Here is a 25,414-nt window from a genome sequence, read left to right on the forward strand (position 1 = left end):
ACTTTTGATCCTATGACCCTCTTACTACTGCAGTCTCTAACCATTCCATAATGGATCATCTGAGCAGAGTTTCACCTGGGACATTGTATCAATGAAGATTACATGATAAAAAAACTAATTAACATCTTGGATAGGTTATACATATGAAATTCAGCCTACTTTGTAGACAGAATGTCTGATGGGGACAAAACACAATCTTCTGCTCTCATTATTCATCAGTTTAGGTTAAATAGCTTTCTTATGTTCTTTGAGGGCAGACAATGCATAACTTCTTTTTAATTTTTCTCTACCCTTCACCTAGCAAAAAAGTCATACAAATGACAGATTTTTCTTCTTATCTTCATATCTCTCAACTTCAACCATATCCTTCCTCAGCACCTAACTTTTGCCTGATTTCTTCACTGTGCCTTATGCAATCCCTGATTTGTTGCTGACAAACTCCCATTCATTCAAGATCATTTTTCTTCCTACACTCAACACCCCCAGTAGAAATTTGGTTGACTTTTCCCCAAGAGATATATATTTCCCCACCTTCTGTTCTGTTCGCTACTCCTTTAATGTGTTCTGGCCCCTAGAGCCCAACAGATCAGCCAGATTATTCCTGGATCTTGACACTTGCCCTGCCACTCACTCAGTAATCTCCCTTCTTTGAAGCTAGTACTGTCTGATTATGGTACTCAGTTAAAAAACAAACAAACAAAAAAAAAACCTTCTTGTTGCCATCTATTGGATACTCACTCTTTAACCTTTAACCTTTCTCAGTACATTAGAATCTGATGTACAATCTTTCTTCCACCTGTGATCATCTTCATTGATGATTACATTATTCCCAATGATTTCCTTCAGACCAACCTACCTTGTACTTAACTAAAATTAACTATTTTGTATCTATTTGTGCTTAACCATTTTAGATTTAATGTCTTCTGTGTTCTGGCTATCAATCCACAAGCTATTCCCCAAACCTTATCAATACTCTCTTCCATCCATGTATTTGCATAGATTATATTCCACACTAAGAATGTGCTCCCTCCAAATTTTCTCTTCCTTGAAGATTCAGTGTTAAGTCTTCAGTAAATAGTCTTGCATGATCCCTGCATCCTTCCTCCCCAATTGTTAGTCCTCAATCTCTATTCAAAATACCTTGCATTTACTTCCTCATGTATATATTTCTCTTCCTCAAGGAAGATGTAAACTTTTTGAGGAAAGGAAGTATTTCATTTTTGTCTCTTTCTACAGACTCAATTGTTCTTCATAGTTTAAGAGAAAAGAAATTGCACAAATAAACTCTTCAGCTTGATGATTAATCATTCTAGTGGAATCCGTTTTGCCTTATCAAACACAAAAGCTCTTCAAATAAAAAAATTCAAAATTACCATATTCCCAAGACTTCACCTAACCAAGAAGATGGAATTAAGATTGAGAAGTAAAAAGGGGTTTAAAAAAATTTAAAGGGGGGAAACCTGATTTGGAATAAGTTTTCTTTCTTTTTTCTTTTTTTGTGCATGTGTGTGTGTGTCTATGGATACAGATTAGCTAGATAAATGATAGGTAGCTATAGCTGACAGATGATAGAGATAGAGGGATATAGTTATACATATCTCAGAAGTTTTTGTAATTAGTATTAAATAAAAAGGAGAGAAATAATATTAAGATATATAATAATAAAAATCTTGAACTATGAAAAATTGATAATTAGTTGGTGCAGCACAATGCCTTGCACAAAGTAACCCCTTAATATGTGCTCATGTTGAACTGAATTGAATGTGAGTTAAGACATATCATTGGCTAGCTATCTGTGATCTACTTTGAGTTTTCCAATCTATTTCCCAGGTATGGCTTCAATTTATGAAGATCTAAATAATTTCACTCTTGCTTATTTTACCAACCAATTCCATTCCTATGTACTTTGTATGACTCTCAAAATAGATTTCCTGGAATCAGAGTTTAGGAAACTAGAGACAGGGCATGTTCCTTTGAAATCTCACAACTCCCTCTGCCCATGCAGAATGTCACTCTCCTAATGTCTTAGGAAGGTAATTGAGGCACTGAGAGATTGATTGAATTGCCCAGGATAATCTATTCAATAAGTGTCAGAGTTGGGACTAGAATCCAAGTTCTTCTGACTCTGAAACCACTTCTCTAAGCCATGCCACCTCTTACATACAATGCTTAAACTTAAATTTAACAACAGGAATAACTGACATCCATTCTTAAACAAAATTTTTTATAGTTTCACCTTCATAGAGACAGATACTAACAGTACACTAAGTAATAGTATTATTAGAGAAGCAGACATCATTGCAATTAGAAGTGGTAGAGGGTTTTGTCATCCCTAAAGTGGAGTAAAATAAAACTTGGCTTCCTTGATTTGTGACCTTTCAGCAGTGAGTGAGGGCAGCAGCATCTAGAACATATAAAAGCTACTGCCTATGGTCAGTAGATTAATTGGGTTGGTTAACTGGATACCTATATATGGTTTTAATTGTTCATATATCACAAGAGACAGCCCTAAGCAAAGGTCTAGGCTAGTGAATGACTGTTTTGGTTCCTCGGAGTATACAATTGTATTTTCATGCTATTTTGTGGCATGCTAACTATCAGGAAAGAACATAGAAGAGACATGCAAAGTGTTAGCCCCTCTTATGAATCTTAAGCTACCTTTTCTCTCTTGTAGTTAGTATTCTCACTCCAAGCTATTCTCATATGTACAGGTCTAAGTTAGTAGAGAAGATAATCACCATGAAGTTATACTCAAATCTTTTGGGATATTAGATGTAATATAATTTGGGAAGAGGTATATTCTCCATAGCCTCTACTTCAGATATTGAACCCCTACCAATGTGATTCCATTAATAGACACTAGCCATTCACAATGATGATACTTCAAAGCTAAAATTTAACCATTTACTTTAAAATAATTCAAAATAAATAATTATAAGCATCACAAGTTTCATGTGTTAAATAAAATATCAGAATAATAATATACCACAATTTACATACAGAACTGCATGCACTATGTGACTAAGAAGGTACACATAGAAATCTGAAAAAGAAACACATGAGGGAAGAAAACCAGTGTGCTCAAGATAACTCACAACTGTAGACCTCAGACTTTTATTTCCATAATCCATTCAGGGATATCTGTACCACATGAAAATTTCTTTCCTAACTGTTCCTCTTTTGATATTTGCCACTCTCTAATAGGGAAAATTCTTTCTTCTTCTTCTATATTTAAACCAATGAAGAATTGACAATCATTTTAATTCATAATCATCCTTAAAGGGAACATTAGAAAAGTGTATAGAAGTTCTTTTTGAAGTGGAGGACTTCAAAGTTCTTCCAGATAGCTTTCTTTGGGTGATGCAGACAAGACCAGCTAGCTTTTATTTCACCAGCATGCTAAATCATCTAATTAGCTTGTAGCAAATATAACTCATAGCAAAGTAGCTCATGTTGCTTTTTTGGCCAAGACAGACAGGTCTAGCCAGCTCTTCAATTCATAAGGGTTCTGTATTTTCCAGTTAGTTCTCAACATCTCTCCTTATACATCAAAGAAAGTTGTCTTTCTCCCCCCTTTTTTTTTCAAACCAGTGATGAAAAAGGAGAGAAACAGGCACTTCGGAGAGTACCTCAAGATGGAACTAACGAGAGCACTGGCCCTGGAATCAGAAGTACCTGAGTTCAAATGCGGCCTCAGACACTTAATAATTACCTAGCTGTGTGGGAAAAAAAAAACCTAAAAAAAAGATAGAACTAAAGATCAATAATTAGAACTTACACTTTTTTTCCAATGAGCTCCATTCTTTATTGAGTCAATCAGAAACTAGCATTAGAATCCTTTTTTGTCAGCTCCTGCTTCTGGTATCTTTAGGGATGGACAGAGATACTTTTCTACAAATCATCCTCTTTCCTCTCCTCTCCCTCCATCCAAGCAGGTCGTTTTGTGTTCAGTGACTTAATTTTTTTTCATAAGATGAAAACTCACTAAATCTCTTGTATAAAAACAACTTCCATTCCATCATCCTTTAGTCAACAAAAAGTTATATAATTTTCAATATTTTGAATTTTATCCTCTTCAGCTTTAAAACAATTTCAGTGAATTCTCAATTTTCATTGGGGTAATGTTCCTAGAAAAAAGTGAAAAGTAAAAATAAAGAATATTGACTGAACCAATTGAACCAATGGGAAATAGGGCATTAGGTTCCTGCAACTATCAAAAACTGTAATCTTTTGTTAGAGATTGCTGAAAATATACCTTTCTATCTACAATTCTTTATAACAAAGCACTAATTATAGCATTATGCACTTTCCCTGCCATAGCAATCATGAAATAATCCATAAAATGCAAAAGAGAGGAAAGGCAAGAGAGGAAGGGCAGGGGCTGTGATGTCAGAAGAAGCTTCTGGTAAAAGAATGGAAGGAGTAACCTGTCATTTCTAATCTCCCATGCAGCTTTGTAGTTGAACTTTTTCCCTGTGAAAAGTACATGCTTTGGGATTAGTTCCCAGACCAAACTTGTAACTCCTGCCTAGGGGCCACCTTCCCAAGCATGTGGGGGGTGGGTTGGGAGGTGGGGAATAACCATCACATTTATCCACCAACTTAGCTGCTTTTTCATTTTACAGCACACTTGAGAGATTACTTTAGCACTTTCTGGAGCAGATTTACAAACAACTTTTATAATACTTTTCTCCTTCTTGCAGATGTAAACTTGCATGCGGGTTTCCAACTGACAAGTGAAAATGAGTTTATTAATGAAAATTAAACTTTTAAATGTTGAGGATTGACTGTACCTGCAAATAATGGGGGGGGGGATAGTTCTCTACAACTATTGTAATTTATCATTTCTCAAAATGTTCCTCTTCCATATTCCCATGTTTTTGACAATTCCTATTTATAGTCATATTTATGTGTTTAATAAGCAAATGTTAAGTATTTTATCTAAATAAAAGTTTATTTACTTTCTCTCTTTTCTAAGAGAGATTTTTTTTCCTGAGAGAAAATTGTTTACATGCAAAAAAGATTACCCTACATCTTTTACAAGGTGACTTAAGTTTCTACATTGATTCCATAATTCATTTTCTTTCCCCAAATCACTTGTAACCCATCTGAAAACTGTCTTTCCTTATTCATGGGTTTTAGTTGTTTTATTATATCAAATTCTTTTCCTACTCTTTCAGTCACCAAGCTATTGATCTATAAAATAGAAAATATCTTACATTGCTTTACATCCTATACTATTTAACTTAATTCTTTTCTTTATACAAAAGTACTTTTTTTCAGCTTCTTTTTAAATCACCAAACTGTAACATTTGAAAAAGAAATACTTAAAGGAATGATGCCTTATACATAATTTGACATACTTATATATAAATATGGCCATATTATTAGATGGAAAGTAAGATTAGTAAGGGCACTGACTTACTTTTTTTCCCCCTTTGTATCCTCAAGGCCTAGCACAATGTGTGTTGTGTATAAAGCTTAAAGTAAGTTTATTAATGGACTAATTGTTCTTTTCATGATCACCTCCTGCCATCTCAGATCTAGTAAGCTATGGAAGAATTGCTTCTTGATCAGGATAAACTGATGACTCTTTAGTCATAAACAGCATTTACAGCTAATACAAGTTAAGAAGAGTACCCTCAGGATTCAAGTGATTTTTCTTTTTTGATAGCTTTCATTGAATAGAAATCACAGATCTCTTACAAACAACTTTTGCTAAGATTTTCCAAAAATCTTCTTCAGCTCCACATGCAGATTTGAGTTAGAACAAATGGTGAGAAAGATTCATTTTTCTCTATCTAGTCAAATTTCTGCTTTTATTATGCATATGTGGCAACTACAAAGCCCTACTCCCTTAGTGGTTTATTTTAGGCAGTAAAAGTAGGAATAACAAGGCTTGCACTATCTACTTTACAGGACTGCTGTGAAGAAATGTTTGGAAAACTGAAAGCATTGTAGGAATGAAGATAGATACAGTCATTAGCTTACTACCCAGGACCATAAAATAAAGAGATACAAGAAAGATTAATATTATGAGTAGTCGATCAATAAGCATTCATTAAGTATCTACGATGTGCTAGGCACCATGCTAAGCATTAGGAGTAAAATTGGGAATACAAAGAATGGCAAAAAGAAAGTATCCACCATCAAGGACCTCACAAACCAATGGGAAAGTCAAGATGCAAACAGATATTTACAAAGAGGTTCTATTCAGGATAAATAAGGAGTAATTGAGAGAGGAGACACTGGAATTAAGAGGGATATCATAAAACTTCTTGTACTAGATGGAACTAAAGGAAAGGAAAGCCAAAAAGACAGGAGACAGAGTTACTAACAAGAGAACAATCCAGATATTGGGGACAAGTAGAGAAAATGATGGGATTCAGGAAGTGGTGACTTGAGTGAGGAGCAGTATGGAAACCAGGGCCACTGGATCAAAAAATGGGGGGGGGGGTCTGAAGGAGGGGAGGATGGTGCAAGGAGTAAAGAAGACTGAAAAGGTAGGAGGAAGCAAAGTTTTGAAAGTCAAACAGAGCATTTTGTATTTGATTTTGAAGAGTTTATTGACTAGAGGAGTGATATAATTGGGGGCAACTGGGTGGCACAGTAGATAGAGTGATGGGCATAGAGTCATTAAGTCCCTGAGCAAGTGTCTCTTAACCTTGTTAACACACCTCAGTTTCCTCATCTATGAAATGAGTTAAAGAAGGATATAGTAAAGCAGTAAGTTTGCCAAGAAAATTCCAGCTGGAATCACAGAGTTGGATACAAGAATAATGGTTGGACCTATACTTTCAAAAAAAAAATCACTTTGACCATTGACTGAAATGGCTTCCCATTTCAAGTCTCTTTAGACTTGAGTCAGGAAAATCTATCAGCAGGTTCTTAACATAATCCAGGAGTGAGAAGACAAAAGTATGTACCTTTGTGGTGGCATTATTAGAGGAGAGAAGAGAGCACATTAAAGAGATGCTGCCAATGAGAAACTGATTGGTCTTGACAAAAGATTGCCAAGATGAGCAATAGTGAAGATTCAAGAAGACACCTAGATGAGAGATTGGGAGGATGGTGGTATTCTTAACAGTAATGCTGAATTTTGGGAATGCAGAGGGTTTATCAGACTTAGGAAAGGTCTTATGTCTGGAATATGGGTTAGCTTGAGCCAGTGAAGGATTTTGAGGATCCCTGCATGATCAGGAACAGCACAAAGTATAAATACCTAAACTAATTTTAATAAATACCTAAACTAAAGGGAGATAGTTGAAATGAGACTTAGGAGAAGGAAGTAAATGAATTTCAAAATTGTTTCATGTGTATCCTAGCAAGTCATTTAAATAAACTAGAAGATATTACTTTTCCCAGGCCCTGGGAAGTAGTCTTATAATTGCTACATGAATTAGTTTTACCTCTCTGCCATCCAAGTCATCAGATCATAGAAAGAAAATCCCTGAAGAAGTAATAGCTTTCAAATTGAACCTGCCCTGTGCAAATTTAGGAGAGATCCTAGATTCTCCTTCCTCTCCTAAGAACACCACTTTTTCCTTTTTGTTAGCTAGAAGGGAAGAGGAAAAAGGGAAAGAATGAAAACCATATCCCTTCATCTACAGATGAATAGAAAGGACAATGAACCGGAGGATTTGTGGATTTAATATTGATATTTCCACAGCTAAGGCAAATCATTCCACATCTCTGAGCCTGTTTCCATGTCTTCGGAATTTTAGAAATTGGAAGGATTTTAGAAATAGGGCAAGTTGAGAAATATGGTGTTCAGAAACAAAGCACTGGTTAAGAGAGATAAGATAAAAGGAGAGAAAGACAAGTATAAATGGGAAAAATATGAGGGAAAATATACAGTTTGAAATCATAATTATAAACATGAATATGAATGGGATGAACTCTCCCATAAAATGGAAACAGAAAGTAAATTGGATGGAAAACCAGAACCTTAAAATATGTTGTTTATAAGAAACACATTTGAAGCAGAGAAACACACAGAGTAATGATAAAAAGACTGGAGCAGGATATATTATAATTCAGCTGAAGTAAAAAAGCAAGGGTAGCAATCATGAAATCTCAGACAAAGTAAAAACAAAATTAGATCTAATTAAAAGAGACAGAGAAACTACATCTAGCTAAAAGGTATCATAGACAATGAAATAGTATCAATACTAAACATAAATGCACCAAACAATATAGCTTCCAAATTTCTCAAGGAGAAGTTGAGTAAATTATAGGAGGAAATAGAGTAAAATTATACTTAGTTGGGGAGTTCAGCCTCCTGCCCTCAGAGCATAGTAAATCTAACCATAAAATAAACAAGAAAGAAGTTAAGGGAATGAATAGATTTTTAGAACAGTTGCATCTAATATACCTCTGGACAAAAATTTAATGGGAATAAAAGGGAATTTACTTTTTTCTCAGTGACACATGGCACCTAAGCAAATATTGACTGTGTATTAGGACATAAAAACCTCACAATCAAATGAAGACAGCAATATTAAATGCATCTTTTAGGTCATTATGCAATAATATTATGTGGAATACAGGGTTATGGAAAGATAGATTAAAAAATTAATTGGGGGGGAAACTAGGTGGCACAATGAGGGGTGGCTAGGTGGCACAGTGGATAGAGCACCAGTCCTGGAGTCAGGAGTACCTGAGTTTAAATCCAGCCTCAGACACTTAATAATTACCTTGTGGCCTTGGGCAAGCCACTCAACCCTATTTGCATTGCAAAAACCTAAAAAAAATTAAGTGGAAAATAAATAACATAGAATGAGTGGATCAAGCAACAAATTATAGAAACATAATATTTCATCCAAGAGAATGAAAATAATGAAATAACATACCAAAATTTATGAGATGCAGTCAAAAGTAGTATTTGGGTAGTATTTTCATCAATAAGAGCAGATCAAGAATTGAGTATACAAGTTAAAAAGTTAGAAAAAGAGTCAATTAAAAGTCTGTAATTAAATACCAAATTAGAAATACTAGAAATTAAAGGAAAGATTGATAAAATTAAAAGTAAGATTACTATTGAACTAATAAATAAAACTAAGATGTGGTTTTATGAAAAAGGTATAATAAGATAGATAAAACTGATTAATTTGATTTTAAAAAATAAAGACAATCAAACTATCATATGTTGCTAAAAATGAAAAGGGTGAATTGCTCATTAATGATGAGGAAATTAAAATAATAATTAGGAACTATTTTGCCCAATTGTATGTAATAAATTTGATAATCTAAGTATTATGGATAAAAATTTACAGAAATGCAAATTGTTCAGATTAACAGAGGAGGAAATAAAATAATTAAATAACCCTATTTTAGAAAAAAGAAATTGAACAAGTAAGCCATCACTGAAACTCCTTAAGAAAAAATATCTCTAGTATTAGATGGATTTACAAGTGAATTCTACCAAACATTTGAAGAACAATTAATTCCAATACCATATAGTTATTTGGAAAAATAGGTGGAGTCCCACCAAATTTCTTTTTTTGATGCAAATATGATGTTGATGCCTAAGCCAAGGATATTTAAAAGAAATAAAGAAAATTATAGACAAATTTCCCTATTGAATATTGATGTCAAAATTTTAAATAAAATATTAATAAAGATATCACAGTAATTTATCATGAGGATAATATACTATGACAGGTGAGATTTATACCAGAAATGCAAGGCTTGTTGAATATTAGGAAAGCTGTCAGCATAATTGTCCATATCAATAACAAAACCAACAGAAAGCATATAATTATCTCAGTAAATACAGAAAAGCTTTTATTTAAATTCAGCATGCATTCCTATAACAAAAAATAGAGTATAGGAATAAATAGAGCTTTCCTAAAACTATCAGCAAGCATTATCTGTAATTTGGATAAGCTAGAAACCTTCCAAATAAGATCAGGGGTAAAACAAAAATGTCTATTATCAACACTATTATTTAATATTGTATTAAAAATGTTAACTTTAGCAATAAGAGAAGGTTAAAGACTTAGAATGGGTATTAAAGAAGCGAAACTATCACTTTGCAGATGACATGATGTATACTCTGAGAATTTTAAAGAATTAATTAAAAAGCCACTTGAAATAATTTATAACTTCAGTAAAGTTTTAGGATATAAAATAAACCTACATAAATTATCAATATTTCTCTATATATTAAATTCAAAGACTCCAGCCCCTGGGATAAGAGTTCAGTATTTGGTAAAAATTGCTGGGAAAACTACAAAATAGTACAGAAACTAGGCATAGAGCAACATCTCATACCATATAGTAAGACAAAATCAAAATGGGTAATGATATAAACATAAAGGGTGATACCATAAGCAAATTAGAAGAATAAAGAATAGTTTATCATTTAGATCCATGAAGAGGGGAAGAATTTATGACCAAACAAGAAATAGATTACATTATGAAGTGTAAAATGGATAATTTTGATTGCATTAAACTAAAAGGGTTTTGCACAAACCAAATCAATGCAATCAAGATTCAGAAGAAAGCAAAAGACTGAAAAATAATTTATACAGTCAGTATCTCTGACATATATATATATATATATATATATATATATATATAGAGAGAGAGAGAGAGAGAGAGAGAGAGAGAACTGAATTAAATTCTTAAAAACACAAGTTATTCTCCATTTGATAAATGGTCCAATGGTCTACAGTGATATAAAATTACTATTGATTAGAGAAATTCAAACAACTCTGAGGTACCACCACATACCTATCAGATTGGCTAATATGATAGAAAAATAAAATGATAAATACTGATGAGATTGTGAGAAAATTGGGGGCGGCTAGGTGGTGTAGTGGATAAAGCACCGGCCCTGGAGTCAGGAGTACCTGGGTTCAAATCTGGTCTCAGACACTTAATAATTACCTAGCTGTGTGACCTTGGGCAAGCCACTTAACCCTGTTTGCCTTGCAAAAAAAAAACTAAAAAGAAAAAGAAATTGTGAGAAAATTGGGATATTAATGCATTGTTGGTGGAGGTGTGAACCGATTCAACCTCTCTGAAAGTCAAGTTGCAACAATGCCCAAAGTGCAGTTAAGCTGTGTCCAGGCTTTAACCCAGTTACTACACTAATCCTTTAATAATGAAGAGGACCACACCAACCAATCAAGTGATTGGAGGCATGACTTGCACAATTATGTTCATTATAGTGAGAGATATGCTGTGCAAGGAACACCTCTCACTTTCCCTTACTAGAATCATTCCACCTCATGGTGTGATTGATAGACATCAGGTCTATTGGGGATGGTCTGGCTGCTGTGGGAGCCTCTTGGTCTTGAATTGATTTCATTTCCTCCCTTATCAGTGAGGCTCCTTCAAGGAGCACCACAATCCAAAGCAAACAGGAGCATGTGACATCTGATGACTGAATGTGACAACCCAGTATATCCTAACCTGTCTCTTAGTGGGTTGATTTCAGTACAGCCTTTCCTCTCAGACTTTCCTTGACTTTCCTTGCTTCTCTTCTTTCCCAATCAGTGAAGCATCACAGCACATCACCAATCCTGGGTAAGCACAAGCATGTTAAATTCAGTAACAGAGTTGGATTACTAGGTACAACCTAACTCTTGATGGGCTGACTGTCCACATGTTCTTTCCTCTTAAACCTTTTATCTTTGAATTGTGAACTTCTCATCAGTATAATACAATTGGCAATAACTTTAACACTAGGACAAAGTCAGTTTGCCATTCATAGGGCTACACTGCTCTGTTGTTAGTACACTCCCAAGAATTCATATCACTGGACTCTGCTGGAACCACCATGCTTTCCAAGGGCTCCTCTCTAGGAGTGAACCCATTCATTTAGAAAAGAGTACTGTACCCAGGTTCCTACCAGCTTCTCCTGGATTGCTTTGCATTACTGTACCAGACACCTCATGGCATCCATCTCCACCACTCCAGATCCAGAAATCTGAACCTGACTCCCTTTAGATCAGCTGTTCAAAACTATAGATCATTTTATGGTGGCAAAGAAAATTTAGGTAATGTTCATCATTTGGGGGATGGTTAAATAAATTGTAGTATATGAATGTAATGGAATTCTTTTGTTCTATAAGAAATGCTGAGTAGGAAGATTTAATCAAAATCTGGAAAGATTTACATGAATGGCTACTGATGTAATCAGCAGAACCAGGAGAATGTTATAGGTAACAGCAACACTGCACCATGATCAACTATGATTGACTTAGCTCTTCTCAGCAATACAATGATCAAAGATAATTCCAAAAGACTCATGATGAAAAATACTGTTTACATACAGAGATAGAACAATGGAATCTAAATTTATGTTGAAGCATAATAGGGGTTTCCTTTTGTTCTGTTTCTTCTTTCACAACATGACTAATGTGGAAATGTGTTTAACAGGATTGTACATGTATGACATATCAGATTGCTTGTCATCTTGACAAAGAGGTAGCAAAGAGATGGAGGGAGAAAAATTTGGAACTCAAAATCTTATAAAAATTAATGTTGAAAACTATGATAAAAATAAAATGCTAGTTTCCAGAAAAAAATGTTCTTCTAATTGTTCTTAATTTGGGATCCATAAACTTTTTTGGTTTCCCTTTATATTGTTAGGATTTTTTAAATATAATTGTTTTTTGTATTGTTACATGTTTCATATTATGTATTTTAAAATATCCTGAAAAGGAACTCATGGACTTCACCAGGTGACAATAGGTTCCATGACAGGAAAAAAAAACTAAGAAAACCTATATACTACATCAACATTTTACAGACAAGGAAACTGAGTTCAAGAGAAGATAGAAGGTTTTCCCAATGTTGGTGCTGGTAAGGATGAGAAACTGTTTTAACTTATCTCACCAGGTTATTTCCATTTAAAATGAAAGGGCTTAAAAATGTTTAAAGCACAAAAAATACATCATTTTTAATGAAATCCAAATTTATGGTGACTGACAAAAATATGAAAGGAGAAGAAAACAATTATTTGTGAATCACCTGCCACGTGCCAGACCCTATACTAAGCTCTTTACAAATATCTCATTTGATTCTCATGTCAGTCCTGCAAGATAGGAAGCTATTATCCTCATTTTTCAGATCAGGAAACAAACTGAAGCAAGGAGGTATTAAGTGACTTGTCCAGGGTCACGTAGAGCTAGTAAGTGTCTGAGATCACATCTGACCTCAGCTCTTACTGACTCTGGCACTCAATCAACTACACTTTCTAACTTCCATAAAATTGCTTTAGACTCTTCCATTTCTTGTGAACTCTAAGCAGGGATGGTCATCCCTAAATGTACTGCAAGGTTTGTAACTTGTGTAACTAGGCAAATTAATTCTTAAGACACAACCAAAGGAATTTCTCAAAGGGGTTAGCATGAATTGGGCACAAAAGCAAATTCGATGGTGAAATTTGCATTACAACAGGCTATCATTGTGGTGTAGCAGCATAGACCAAATAACCCCTTTCCTTAGTTAACACATCCTAACTCTCTACATAAAAATTAGCGGTTTGTGTCACCCATGAGGTAGCAGCACAAAACATGTATTAACAAATGTTTAGGTGAAAGATCAGAGCTATTGGACATGATACCATTTGGATAAAACCAGTGGAGTGAAATGGTTGTATCAGCTATATTTAATAGGAATAATGGAGGAGGGATTAAACATGTGGGAAATACTTAATCCATTCAGTTGGAATTTATGCTCATGAGGTATGACATATTAATCTAAGTAAATATTGATCTAAACCCAATTTCTGCCAGATCACTTTTCAGTTTTCCCAGTTTATCTATTCTACTACCATGAACTTTTCATATGGGAAGAGTCAATGTTAGAAGGTTTGTGAAAAGACACATACACACTGCTGCAGTCGAGATTTAGTTCAACCATTCTAGAATGCAATTCTAGAATTATGAAAATAAAATTATTAAAATGCCTATACTTCTTTTACCTAGAGACTTCATTTAGAGGAGAAAAAAAGACTTCATATGTATCAAAATAATTATAGCCATACTTCTTTTTGTAGCAAAGAACTGGAAACAAAATAAATGTCCATTGATTGGAGAATAACTAAATAAATCACAAAAATATAACAACAAACATATGAATATAGGAAAAAGGATGGAAACTGATACAGTTCCTAGCAGAGCTAGGAAAATAGTGTACACAATAACTACAACCATTTAAGGAAAAAATGCAAAACAATTGAAGCTAGTTGTGACTATTAAAAAAATAAGCTTGGTCCCAAAGAAGAGATGATATCTTCCCTCAACCTCAGAATTGTAGGTCAGGGGTACACAAATGTGGAACATTGTACTTAATATCAGATTTTTTGAATGATCAGTTTCAACACTTTTTTTATTTTAAAAAAATTCTTGGGGCAGCTAGGTGGCACAGTAGATAGAGAACTGGCCCTGGAATCAGGAGTACCTGAGTTCAAATCCAAACTCAGACACTTAATAATTACCTAGCTATGTGGCCTTGGGCAAGCCGTTTAACCCACTGCCTTGCAAAAACTAAAAAAAAAAATTCTTTCTTATAAAAGATAGTTTTCTGGAAGGGAGAGATGGTAAGAAGAAGAGAAGAAATCTAATATACAAGTTTTAAAAGTAAAAGATCAAAATTATTGAAAAAATTGAAATAATCATTTTAGTTCATAAAATATTACTACTATTTCCCTGATATTCTTGAAATCTGATCTTCATAAGTCTAGGATATCTCTCAGACTAAATTCAGCTTTCTTCTTTTTCTATATCACAAATTTTGATTTGTGTTCACTTCATTTCCAAGATTCCTATCACATCTACCGCCCAAACCAGGTCTTCTTTGTCATGATAATTGAGTTTAGAATGATTTACAATCATTAATTCCTCTGCCTTTTGTGGAACTGAATCATTATTATGGGAAATGAAGATATTTGCTGTTCAGTTTTAGTGGGGGGAGAGGGAGAGAGAAAGAAAGAGGAGGGAGAGAGAGATGATACTAATATAAGCAAAGAGAATTGAAAAATCATGGAAATGCCTCAAATAAATTCTCTTCACTTGAACCAGAAGAACATATCATAAGGTAATGTCACAATTGGCAGATGTATTAGAGGAATAATCATCAATAATTCTTTGAAAGATCATGGAGAACTGATGAGAAATCAATGTTCTATATTTCAGAAAGACAATAGATAAATTATACAAACTTTAGGTCATTGATCATGATTTTGGTTAGAAAGATGATTAGTGAAAAAGGAGTGGTCATTAGAATTTCTATATAACAAAACCCAACAGTAAAAGTTAGAAAGAGAAATTCCATTGAAAATAACTGCCAATAATACATAGTATTAGTGGATCTAACTGCCAAGGTATTATGTGAACAGAATTGCAAAACATTCTTTACATAAATAAAAAAAATCTAAACAATTGGAGAAAAATTAATTGCTCATGGATAGACTGAACCAATATAATAAAAATGACAATTCCATATAAATTATTTTACTTATTCAGTGTCATACAGTCAAACTATGAACGAATTATTTTATAGCACTAATTTATCTGAAAGAAAAAAATGAACAAGAATATCAAAAGAATCAGTGGGGGAAAAGAGTGAAAGGTGACCTATCAGTTTCACATTTCAGACTACATTACAAAGCCATAATCATCAAAACCATTTGATACTGGCTAAGAAATAGAGTGGTAGCTGAATGGAATAGACTAAGTACAAAATATGTAAGAATAAAGTTCATAGAAATTCAATGTTTGATAAGCCCAAAGATCCAAGTTTTGGGGTAAGAATTCACCATTGGAAAATATTGCAGGAAAAACTGGAAAGCAGTTTGGATGAAACTAGGCATAGAACATCTCATACCACGTACCAAAATAGGGTAAAAATGGGTGAATGATTTGGATATAAAGGATGATCTCATAAGTAAATTAGGGGAGCATCAGAAAATATTCCTGTCAGATCTAAGGAAAAGGGAAGAGTTTTATGATCAATCAAGAGATGGAGAGTAAGTAGATAGAGGAAGTAAAAGGGATAATTTTGATTACATGAGACTTTACCCAGACAAAACTATAGTTAAAAATATAGTTAAAATCTGAAGAAAAACAGGAAACTGATGGAAATTTTTAGAGCTAAGACTGTAACATAAAGGAATTAGGATTTCATACCTTATTTTCAAATATTTATAAATGTAAATACCATTTCTCAATTGATAAATCATCAATTAATAGTTGTCAGAAGAAGAAATCTCTCTGTAAGAAATCTCTCAGATCCATAGAAAATCATAGTTTCTGCTTGAATTCTGCCAAAGATAAGACAAATATGACTTAAACTCAGGTCTCTTTACTCCTTGTTCATGATTCTTTCCCTGCTTGAATAATCTTTTCTAGATATGGGGAAAAGGGATGAAGTTCAGATTAATATAGTGTTTTAGTGGAACATTGTTGAGTTTTCATGATTATTATATCCTTTGCTATGACCCCAAATGGACCATTTACTGGTGGGAAAGGGAAGGAAGAGGAAATCATGTGTTTACTATTTTATGTGATATTCTATGAAACAAATACTTAGAAGAAGGATCATATGAAATTGATATAGTGAAGGACCTGTGTGTCTCCAAATGAACTAAACAATAAGGGCTTGAAAAGATAACATATCATACATACATCAACTATGCTTCATATCTACTATGGGACATTCTTTTCTTAAGTCAGCTTCTCAAACAGGATAAGAGTCGATGCTTAGATATGTCCTTTGAACTCTTCTTAAAACTCAAGTGCTACCTTCTCCTTACAAACTTCTTTCAATTGCTTTGTTCTTTTGCCTTAATCTTTTCTAGTTTGGTTCTGTGTAACTTTTGATTAAAAATCCATTTTATGTCTTTGGTCTTATCTAATGACTACTTAGCTAAGATAAATCCCCTAAAGACTCTACTTACTTAGAAAAAAGATTGAAAAGTTCTGTAGTAAGGAGACTTTTAACCTCATACTAGCAGACTCCCTGTTCTTATGCAAAATGCAATATCCATGTCAACTAGCAAACTCTGAAAGACAGTATGATCTTTCTCAAGTAAGACAACACAGACTACTCTGACTGTTTCTGGTTGCCTGTCGCTGTCTCTAGATGTCTCTGTCCCTCATACGCTCTGTGTGTGTGTGTGTGTGTGTGTGTGTGTGTGTGTGTGTGTGTGTGTATTTATGTCTGTCTCTCTCTCTTTACATTCAAATGAAAAACTAAGACCCAGAAATAGAATTCTGCCTAAAACCACCAAGTTGAAGCATGGTCCAGGTTATTTATTCAAAAATTCAATAGACGTTGCAACTATGCAAAGCATTGTGTTAGATGCTAGGGATATAAATACAAACAAAAGAATAAAATTGACCCTACCCTCAAGAAAGCTGCATATTATTTGCAGAGAAGGGAACAACAGCTACACAGCTAAAGTGCAGGAAGTGGATCATGGAAATATGAGATCAAATTGATGAATTTAAAAAGGGTGGTCTTTTGTTGGGAATTTTAATGGTATTTTTCTAAGGGTATGCATGGGTGTGCCCACTGACTTGAGAGAACTGGAGGACATCTGCTGAGGTATTTATCTAGAAGATAAGAACATTAAGATTTATCTACTGAAGTTGGATGGATTGACTCAAATCGGATTGAGGAATAAATGGTTGTTTGTCATCCCTTTGTGCTAGGCCTATAAAAAAAGTCTTCCTCACACATCTTGACTCCCTTTGCCTCTGTCCCTTTCTTCAGGACAGTTCAAAAAAGAGCAAATCACTAAAATATTCATGACATGCTTACTCATTCTCTAGTCTCTAAAGTCTTGAGAAGGAAAACATGCTCAGGCCATGGGATATTTACCTTTTCTGTTTGTACACTTGTGAAGCAATAGTACCCAAAGGCCAACATTGCTACAATTGAACTTCCTCTCTTCCAGATAGTGAAATGAATGAAATCTCTGGCAGAAAAAGAAAAAGTGCAAGATGAGAGTTTATTTAAGGCCATTAAATAAGGGTCAGACACCCATGGTTTTGATCCTCTAGACTAGGAATTTTTGACCAGAGGTTCTGTTCATGTACCCCCCAAGTGTGGATAGATTTTTAAGGTGACCTGAGAATATGGATGGGAAAAATTGCGTCTTCTATAACTGGTTTCCTTTGCAATTTTATTTTATATATTTTAAGCTGTGCTTCTAAAAAGAGATTAACAGGCTTCACCAGACTGCCAGCAAGGTCTGTGACACATACACAAAAGATTTAGATGTCTGCTCTAGTCACTTTCTTGTATGTTGTATATTATTGAATTTCCTGTTGGGATCTCTTCTGTTTCTGGTCACATAGAAGAATGAAACCAGAGGATATCCTGTGACTTCAAATTTAAAAAGATGAAAAGTTCTGACCAGTTTCTGGTTTTCACTCTGTGATCTCTTTTAAGCAATGGCAATAAGCTATAATATCTGGTTATAAGTATAGATTTTGAGTTCTTGTATCTAAAAGGCTTTTGGTAGTATCAGCCCTAATTATATTGGGAATATTCAGAGTTGTCCCAACCAAGAAGAGTCAATCTAATTTGGGATTCTGTTTTTAGATGCTGTTTGTACCAAGAGTTCTTAGATCCCTTCCAACTGTGAGATTGTTATGCTTTCCATGTATCTAAAATGCCCAAACATACTTCATTTAGATATATTGCCAGGCATGTAGTAGACTTGGATTCATGTAATAGACTTGGATTCATATTCTGACTCTGTCACTGGCCTTGAACAAGTCATTTTTTTCTTTTGACCTCACTTTTCTCCCATAAAAGCAAGGAATTAGACTCAATGAAATTCTAAAGTTTTTACTAGCTCCAATATTTACTCTAAACAAGTCCACCCAGACTACTTTCCCCCAAAGCCTCCCAGTTGTACTTTTTTACCCTGGAGCTATGAAACATTCATGACATCTCTGTGGACATGCCAATGCTGAACCAGACAGTCCAACCCACCACCTCATTTAAAGGGTTAACAATCCAGTCACCACATCACATCCACTCCTCCTGTGAACTTGAATTCAAGTCTTTGTTTCTTGCCTGGGAAAGTGTATTTAAGCAGATCTATTTTTTTGTGTGTGTACTAGTGTATAATTCAAATATGCTTTGTGGCAAGTGTTTTCTTTTGGAAAAGAAAAGAATGGATTATCTCTTTCCCCCCAAATATTTACTCTGAAATAAATCCTAAAGGTTTTCAAGTTAAGACTATTGTAATCATTCCTATATTGGAAGAGGAAAGGAAGATTTTTTTTTTAGAATTCATCTGCAAATTAAAAAATAAATCTATAATAGACTCAAAGGTTTAAATATGTTGTGTCAATAAGCTAAGTGCCAGGAAAATAGATAAATGCAAAAATATGCTTTCTGCTTTCAAGGAAAGGTAATTAAATGGCATAGTAGATAGTGTTGGGCCTGAAGTCAGGAAAACTTATCTTCAGAGTTCAAATCTGGCTTCAGACATTCATATTTTTATAATAGGCATTGCTGATATTTTCATTCACAATTTTGTAGTCATTGTGTGTATTATTTCTTGGTTCTGTTTACCCTACTCTATATCAGTTCATATAGATTTTTGCCATTTTTCTTGGTATTTATATCATTCATCACTTCTTATAGTACAATAATATTCCATTGCATTCCTGTCCCATAATTTGCTTATCCATTTCCCAATCAAGAGACATGTTTCAATTCTTGGCTATCATTAAAAGTGTTTGTATGATTTTTTCAGTGGATGTGGATTCTTTCTTCCCTTGTTAATGGCTTCCTTAGGGTATAAGAGTAGTTATAGCATGTCTTTGACTCCAGGAACAAGATGCCTCTTACAGTTTAAGTTCATCATCTCTAATTTTATCACTATTTTACTAACTTAAGCCTTGACTGACACTAGCTCCCTTATTCTCCTCTCCTCTTTCATTGAAGTGGTAGAGCATAGAGTGTATGGGGTGCTCATGACTAGCAACTCTGGTTTGAAGGCTTGCCAAACCTTTCAGAGCCATTCTTCTACCTTTGGTATCCACCTTTCTTCTAAGTCTCACCTGAACTCCAAGAAATTCAAGAATGCCCAATGACCAATGACCATCCCAGTAAATCATCTCCAGTAAACCAGGCTAAACCAGTTTGAGAGCCACAATTGGACCTCATAATTATTGATGGATTAATAGGATGTTTATCCCAGCATGTGAAGATTTCCCTCAGTAGAATGGGTGGTTGAAAACAATTTGTTCCAACAATCAAGCAGTCTTAGTCTGACATTGAAGGTGCCAAGGTCATCAAGTGCATCCTAGACCAATGCCAGTTCAGTTAACTTTTGTCTTGCCACTGGACTTCCATGAATAAAGAATGAGGCTGGTGACTTTGTGTAATTCTGCCTCATAAATCATGTTCATGGGTAAGCCAAGACATCATCCATGATATCAGTAGTACTCTTCAAAAACTAAAGACAAACAGTGAAGGATGAACCACAAAAATTTCTCCCAAACCTTCTTTTACAGATGACAGGAACTGAACTTTTCAGGGTTACTCCAGTCTACATTTGTTGCTCTTCCTGGTTTCAACTCTACTGAGCAAGATACCAGACATCCCTTTGCAGCCCCCCCTTTCCTACTTCCTTTTGTATGCTATTACTGCCCCCCATTAGATAAGGACAGGGACTGTTGTTGCTGCGCAGTCATTTTTCAGTTGTGCCTGACTCATTGTGACTCCATTTGGTATTTTCTTGGCAAAAATGCTAAAGTGTACAACTTGTACAACTCATTTTACAGATTAAGTCACTTATCCAGAATCACATAGCTAGTAGGTGTCTGAGGCTGGATTTGAAATCAAGGCTTCTAGTCTCCAGGTTTAATGCTTTATCCACTGAGTTAGTTCAAGAACACTGCCTGGCAAACTACAGGAACTTAATCAATATTTACTGAACTGGATACTATACTGTATTGGTATCTCTGTATGGGCATTTTAGTCACTTTATTTGGACAATTCCAAATAATTTTGCAAAATGACTATATTAATTCACAGATTAACCAACACTGTACTCATGTACTTGCCTTCCCACAAATTTTTCACATTGACTATTACCGTATTTTGTCATCCTTGACAATTTGTAAAGTATGAGGTAAAACCTCAGGGTTCTGAATTGTGCTTTTCTTTTTACTAGTTATTTGGAAGATTTTTTCATAAAGTTGTTAGCAGTTTGGAATTGTGTATTTATTTATTTATTTATTTATTTATTTATTTATTTATTTATTTATTTTATGAGGACTATTATTTCATATCCCTTGATCACTTTAGGGGGAATGGCTTTGGGTCAGTATGTATATGTATGTGAGTGTATGTGTGTATGTGTATGTGTGTATGTGTATGTGTGTATGTGTATGTGTGTATGTGTATGTGTGTATGTGTATGTATGTATGTGTATATGTGTGTCTTGCACACTCCCATCTGTTAATCATTTATGTATCTTGGATACTAAAGCCTTAGAGAAATTTATTGTAAAGATTTTTTTCCATTCTTATCTTGTTTTATTCATATTAACTGTGCAGAAATTTTTAGTTTCATATAACCAAAGTTTTCTCTTTTATCTTTAGTAATTTTCTTTATTATCTGTTTGTTTAAGGATATGCATAACTATAAAAGGTATGAAATCTGCTTCTCTTATAATTTTAAAAAATATGTTCTTTATTATTAGGTAACATATTAACTTTAAAAGTTTTGTGAGATATGGTTTAAAGTGTTAACCTAATTTCTGCCAGACTGTTTTTTACAGGTTTTTTTTTTATCAGATAAAGCGTTCTTTCCCAAGAAATTTGTTTTTCTTTATGTATTATCTAACATTGGGTTATTGAGTACCACTGTTTCTGATTATACCTTGTCTAACATGTTCCATTGATCTATTTTCAACCAATACCAGATAGTTTTAATGACTACTGCTTTATACTATAGTTTGAAATCTAAAAGTGCTATTGCCTCTTTATCCTCTTTTCATTATTTCCTTTGATAAGCTAGATCTTTTATTTATTTTTTCAAATGAGTTTTATTGCTTTTGAAATAAAGTTTTATAAAGTATCCTTTTGATAATTTGGACTGGTTTGAATTATAAGTGCATTTCTATTTTCAACTGTGTAAAAAAATGAATCCCAGGAAATGCTAATAGATACTTAGATTTATACTATTAGGAGTGTGTAAAAATATGGTATTTGGTTCCAATCCAATGAAAATATGCAGTGTGAATTAAAACAATGCAAGAATTTCATAGGAATCAGTATTTGCACTAATAAGGATCTAGATATAAATTAACTTTGATGCTATTTTCATTTTTATTGCATTTGTACAGTCCAGTAATGAACCCTGACTAGTTATATAGTAATAACTGACCTCTAGCTGGTTAGACTGTTCTTTATTTCTTTAAGGAGCACTTTGAAATTGACCTTATCAAAGTTTTTTTGTGTCCTGTGGTAGATTGGATCCATGATATTTTTGTATTATATAGAAGAAGAATTTACTTCTCTATTACTCTCTCTGTTACTGTTGGGTTTTCTTATTTTTATATAGCAAATGTATTGAATTCTGATGGTTTATTGTATAGCCTACAACTTTGCTGAATCTATATTTTTATTGTTTCTCCAGGATTTTCCAAGTAAACCATAATGTCATCAGAAAATAGGGATGGTCTTATCTATCTTTATATTTTTAATTTTTTCTCTTGTATTTTTCTATTGCTAACATTTCCAATATTATATAAACTAATAATAGAGAGAGTGAGCATCCTTGTCTTATTCCTGGAAAAGGTTATAATGTATTTCAATTGCTTTTAGTTTTATGTACTATTTTATGATATTAACAAAAAAGATTCCTCAATGCCTATATTTTTAGCCTAAATAAATATTGAACTTTGTCAAAAGGTTTTTATCTCATCTGTTGAGATATTTATGTGATTTGAGATTTTTTTAATGTGATTAAATATATTGTTCAACCATACTTGAATACCTGGTGTAAATCCAACTTGGTCATAATGAATGGTTTCTCACATAAATCTCTATAGGTTATCTGCTATTTCAAATAACTGAATTGATATTCGTTACTGATATTACACTATGGTTCTACCTCTACTTTTTATCCTTTCCTGATTTAGGCATTAAAACTAAATTTTCTCAGAGAAGGAATAGTTTGGATCCTTAATTTCTCAACTTTTGAGAATAACTCATCTAGTATGGTACCAGTTGACCTGATAGAGTCATGGGGGTTCCTTAACAGTTAATTATATTTTCTCCTTTTCTGAAATTAAGTTATTTAAGATAGAAATTTGGAGTCTGTTCATCTGAGTATTTTATGATTTTGAAGGCTTTCCTCTTTTGTATGTATGTGTTCTCAATTTGTTAACATATAACTATGTATCAAGGTCCTAATTATTCTTTATATTTCTGCTTTCATTGTGATTTTTCCTCTTGTTTATCCTGGTAATAACCATCTTTGAAGTTAGCTAGGCTAATCCTCAAACATCAGGAAAGGGGAAGAGAAGGCAATAAATACCTACCATGCACTGGGAACAGTGCTAAACATTTGTCAAACATCTCATTTGGTCTTAACCTGTAAGGTAAGTGGTACTGTTATCCTCATCTTACAATTGAGGAAACTAAGATAAACAAATTGAGTGACTTGTCCTGGTCCATATAAAAGTGTCTGAAGCTGGATTTGAACTTAGGTCTTTCTGACTCTGGCCTTGTACTCTATCCACCCTGCTACCTAGCATAAAGTTCATCACTAGGCTTGTACTTGAAGCAATCCATCTTGATAGAATTTGCTAGCACATATGAGTGATTAACATAGTCATTTAGAATTCAAAGTCCCACCTATATTCCATAGTGCATAAGTATTTGAAGATGAAATACAAAAAGAGTAAATGTTGAATCCTACATGGGGTCTAAAATAAATTTTTTACAGAGTTGGGGTGGCATAGCTTGGCAATAATTCCTATAAAACGTTTTAACAGTTTTAGCATACTATGAGTAAAATATGAATCAAGTATGACCCAGAATTCAGATAAGCTTATGTGTTTATAAGCTACATTAATAGAAGCAGTGATCTGTGCTAGGTCTCTCATAGTTGTCCCTATTCAGGATATATCTGAAATATTATGTTATGTTCTGATTGCTACATTTAAGAACATTGACAAGTTAGAGTATATTCAGTGAATGGCAACCAAGGGACTAAAAATGGCAACATAATTGACATAAGTAGATAATCCCAAATCACTTCCTAACAGATAAACAAAATTTATGAAAGAGTTTAAAAAACCAAACTTGTGAATTATCAAATGTCAAATTATCAAATGTCAAATAATTTCTCAAAATTATGAGTAGTAATAGAAATTCAATTAAAAAGCATTTTATACCCCCTTTCCTGGAAGGTCCTTAGGAATAGGTTGTATAATCCCTGCTGAATATTTTATAATAGAGATTCCATTCATGTTTGCATAGGCCTAAATTACTTTTGAGAACCCTTCCAAATCTCAAATCTTTGATTCTGTTTCATTTCATATTATTCAAAATAGTAAAGATGATAAAAAATGGAAAAAATACTGGAAGTTCTGCAATAAATCCTAATAAATTATTGGTAGAGCAATGAATTGATTTAATTGTTCTAGGAAACCATGCATAATTAGTTACAAAAAGTCACTAGACTGTTAATATCTGTTGCTCCAAAGATTCAGTTATAGACCCCTACTTAGTTTTAACAGTGTTTCTTTTTTTGTAGCAACTAAAAAAGTTGAGAATAAAAGTGGGAGATGGTACACTGAAGAATGAAGTCTTTATGTGATTTAATAGAATAATTTTGTGTTAAAACAAATGATGAGGAGGAGGAATTCAAAAGAACATATGAAGACTTGTTTTAATTAAGGCAAAGTGATAAAAGCAGAACCAGGAGATTTGCAATTACTACAAAACTATCAACAAAAACAACACTAAAAGACAGTTGAATTCTGATTATTGATAAGTAGAAATCTTGAGACTAGACAACTAATTCAATATATTTTATGCCTTTATATTCTATTAAAATTTATATTTTATGAAATAATTTCTTTGTTATAATAGAAGGTTGCATTTGTGGAAGTGTGTGATTTAAGGAGAAATGATGGAGGCATAAAATCAAAAGCTTTAATTTTAATAAAATCAAAAGCATTAATAAGCTTTATAATAAAAGACATGCCATATCATGATTCATTGGAGGACCTGAAGGGATGGCAACATATTGGTACAGTGGGGAAATAATGCATCTGATGTCTGAATAATTGGATTCAAATCTTGAGTGCTATTTAATATCTATGATATCTTGGACAATTCACTTAACCTCTTGGGTTTCCTCAGCTGTAAATGAAGGGGAGGCAGCTAGGTGGCTTAATAATTACTGAGCT

At 33.6% G+C, this 25,414-nt stretch overlaps 1 long non-coding RNA gene across 1 annotated transcript in view; it reads right to left on the reverse strand.

The window, feature by feature from the left end:
* Positions 1 to 3,855: 3,855 nt before the first annotated feature.
* The window catches only part of LOC141514398 (uncharacterized), a 104,545-nt gene continuing 82,986 nt past the window's right edge, over positions 3,856 to 25,414 (reverse strand). The window contains exon 3 of the long non-coding RNA XR_012476023.1: positions 3,856 to 4,127. This is a non-coding gene — a long non-coding RNA (uncharacterized LOC141514398). The remainder of the gene's footprint in view (positions 4,128 to 25,414) is intronic.

The sequence above is a fragment of the Macrotis lagotis genome, chromosome 1 (genome assembly GCF_037893015.1).
Source record: "Macrotis lagotis isolate mMagLag1 chromosome 1, bilby.v1.9.chrom.fasta, whole genome shotgun sequence".
Taxonomy (NCBI): domain Eukaryota; kingdom Metazoa; phylum Chordata; class Mammalia; order Peramelemorphia; family Peramelidae; genus Macrotis; species Macrotis lagotis.